The sequence below is a fragment of the Manis pentadactyla genome, chromosome 4 (assembly GCF_030020395.1).
Source record: "Manis pentadactyla isolate mManPen7 chromosome 4, mManPen7.hap1, whole genome shotgun sequence".
NCBI lineage: Eukaryota > Metazoa > Chordata > Mammalia > Pholidota > Manidae > Manis > Manis pentadactyla.
Window position 1 is genome coordinate 189,699,206 of NC_080022.1, and position 3,733 is coordinate 189,702,938.

The following is a 3,733-nucleotide window of genomic DNA, read 5'->3' on the forward strand; positions in this document are numbered from 1 at the left end:
ATTCACTATGTAAGAATTTGTTCACCATGTAAGAACTTGTTCGTTATGCTTCAGAAGATTGGAGACTGTTGAGAATTAGGCTTGGGGTTGATTAATGATTGTGCATTGAGTCCCCTATACAGAATTTTATTGTTGTTAACAACCATTTGATCAATAAATATGAGAGATGCCCTCTCAAAAAAAAAAATCAAATGAATAATCATATCTGACTTGGTTGTTTATAGTTCATGATGCCTGATCAAAACTGAAAGTTTCTGTGATGACTGCCCTTGCACTGTTCACCATGTAAGAACTTGTTCGTTATGCTTCAGAAGATTGGAGACTGTTGAGAATTAGGCTTGGGGTTGATTAATGATTGTGCATTGAGTCCCCTATACAGAATTTTATTGTTGTTAACAACCATTTGATCAATAAATATGAGAGATGCTCTCTCAAAAAACAAAAAAAAAGGAGGGGAAGCATTTCTTGACCAAAAAATTTCTATAAATGTAGAGGGAATGGTGAAATTGGAAAGTCATGACTTTGCAACCGTAAGTGTAATGATGAATTCAGGCAAGGACCATCAATTGGTGCTAAAACCAGTGAGTAAATAGGTTTTAGGAAAACATTATATTTATGGTCTCAAACAATCACCCCACACATGGCTTATTCACTCCACAAGGGACCTTGACCATGGAGAGATGTGATAACCCACCTTGGCCAAGTGTTCACACTTCACATCACTACTAATGGGACAAGGTGGTGTCCTAGATCTCCTGATGGGCTGTCATCTAATCCGTCTCACCACCCCAGACGTTCAACCCCGTGGAAGTATCAGGCATATCTAGACTGTGGAGCCTTCTGGGCTCTTCAGAAATGCAAGTGTCATGAATAATGAAAGATGGAGGGACTGTTGCAGATTAGAAGAGGGTAAACAGACGCAACAACCACATGCAAGGTGACAACCTGCTGTAAGGGACCATCTGGGGGCAAGGGTGATTCTAGAGTAGACAGTGTGTCAGGAAGTGTCGCTCAATTCGTGACTGTATGGTTGTTGGGTGTAGTGACAGGGGACAACTAAGTAGAAGGTCCTGGTTTCAGGAGATGCTTCTGAACTGTTTGCAGGCAAAGTGCCTGCATGCTGTCAACTGACTTTCAGATATAAACAGATATGCAAACGTAAGTGCAGGGAGAGAAGGCAAATAGAACCGGACGTGAGCAGTCAGTGCATCTAGGTGAAATTGAAGAGCTGAAGAGTAGTACTTTATTGTAGTAAATGGTTAGCTTGTTTGTAGATGTCATTTTTTAATTGGAATTTTTACTGAGGTGATTGTAGAGCCACATGCGATTGTCAGAAATAAAACAAAAATGGTCCTGGGTGCACTCTGCTCACTTTCCCCTATAGTAACATTTGGGAAACTGTAGCATGGCTGTGACATGGACACAACACACAGCGCTCTCCACACTGCCCTGGTCTGACTAATGACAATCTCACCATGGCTAGGCTGGTGTGTCAAGGTCCTGAGAGCGCCTTCTCCACAGGCTTCCTGGCATCACCCTCCTCTAACCACACTTGCTTCACTCCCCCTGCAGCCCGCCACCCCTGGCAGCTCTTCCTTTTTGCTCTGTATCTAAAGTGCTGTCATTTCTGTGATGCTATGTAAGTGGAACTGTCCGGTATGTGTGTGGCCTCTGGGAAGGCATACTCAATTCAGCACACTTCCCTGGGGCCTCATACCATGCTGCACCTGTGGCGCCCTCCTTTTGATGGCTGAGCCACGTTCCAAGGTGTGGATGCGCCACATGGTATATTTAACTGCTCACCCGTTGAAGGACATCTGGGCTCTTTCCAGTTTTTGATTATTACAAATAAAACTGCTATGAATGTTAATGTATGAATCTGTCCTTTTCTTAAGATGTCAAATTTGGAAAGAAAAATATGAGCTGCAAAAATATGCTGAGCAACAAGTAAGCCAGAGTAAGGACCCTTCATGGCCTTGTAAGCTTCCCAAAAGTGACCTCTAACCCTACAGTATCCTCCATGGCCTCCTCCTTGACTACGCCCTGAAATGTGGGCAGCTCAAGGCTATGCCTGAATTGCCTGCAAGAGGTTCCATGTTCCTGAGCAAAGGCACCAAGTGGCAGGGAAGGGCTAAGCAAAGCAAGCACAGAGAAGCAGCCTTTCCACAGAGCAGACACACAGTCCCCCAGGGTGGGGTTTCAGCTGAGTGTGCAAACTTGCACAGCACAGGAGAGGGTTCTTCTTGTTGTGGCAGGGAGCTGGTGTTTCTGGCCACCTGACTTTTTGGCTTTGGCCAGAAATAAATCCTTGTTTGAGGGGGAACCACTTCTGGGCATCTCCTTCTTCCAGAGGCTTGTTGGGCTTTGGGTGCAGCACCCCCAGAACCTGAGCCTGCTTGTTTCCATGGGCACCTCACTGGGTCTTGGTCTGTCCTGCCCGGTTCTTCACCAGGTTCAGCCCAGACAGACACCCCAGAATGTGGGGCACCCCACCTTGGTAACAGGAGGGTGGGTGCACTTGGAGGGACCGTGTGTTTGTCTTGTCAGTGGCCAAACAGGTGTTTGCCAAGCACTTGCCTGTGCCGGGCTCTGCTCTGCGTGCCAGCACAGTGGAGGATGGGGCAGACGAGCCTGCACAGGGTGGAGGCAGCCTTCAGCAAGTGAGCAGACACAAGGCCTGACCCTGTGGAGAGGAGGCTCTGAGGAAACCCCTGCAGGCTGATAGCTGAAGAACCTTGTTGGGGAGGTGCAACTTGGGGTACAGAGAGCCTGGCAGAACTGTATGTGGGCCCCTGAAGGACTGAAGGGCAGGTTTGGAGAGCTTGACCAGGTAGTAATCAGCAATTGGTCCAGAAATGCCCTAAGTCGTCTGCTCCAAGCCCTGCCTGTCCAGCTAGCTAGCTATACACAGAGCCCCCTGTGAGCAGGAAGGAGTGCACAGGACAAGGCCACCGCAAGGAAGCAGTGGGTCGGCGGGCATGATGCCTGAGCCAGCGGGGACCTGCTAACAGCCAGTAATGGGGCCTGACTAGATGACCTCCCAGGTGCCCCCGCTGTGAAACCTCCAATGTCCTGTGTTGCTCCCTGGCTTCCTGGGAAGGGGCTGACCCACGGTGACCTGGCCATGTGTGTACCTCCCTGAGGCCCTACAGAGCATGGGACTGCCTGCCGGCCAGTGGGGCAGAACCCTAAGGGGTGTCCCAGGCTTTCCAGTATCTTACACGTGAATGTGTCAGTTAGTGCGGAGATACAGGGGTGTGTGAGGCAGACGTGTCTCCCACACGATGGCATGACAGCACCCACATGGGGGTGTGGTAGCACTGCCCGGGCCCTCTGCAGACCGCCTGTGCACCAGGCTGGAGTGGGGACCCGTTCTGCCTCAGGTTTGGCTGCGCCGGGAGAGGCCGGCCTCACCTCTCGGGCTTTTCAGGCCAGCCTTTACCCTCAGCCGCTCTCTAACCTTCCCGCAGTCAGGGGGGACTCAGGGGACAGGGGCCGTCAGGTGGGCCGACGGAGGGAGAGTAGGACCCAGAACAGGTCGGGGCGCATTGACCCGGCGGGGACCGGGAGTCCAGGCCTCAGCGCGCGCACGCAATCCGCACGCGGCCCGCAGGGCCGTTGGAGACTCGCGCCACGTGGCGCCTGTTAGGGAACCGCGCTCCCAGCCCGACGTCGGGGAGGAGCCTGGGACGGGGGCGGGGCGCGGGCCCGGAAGCGCGCTGGCCCCGCCCAC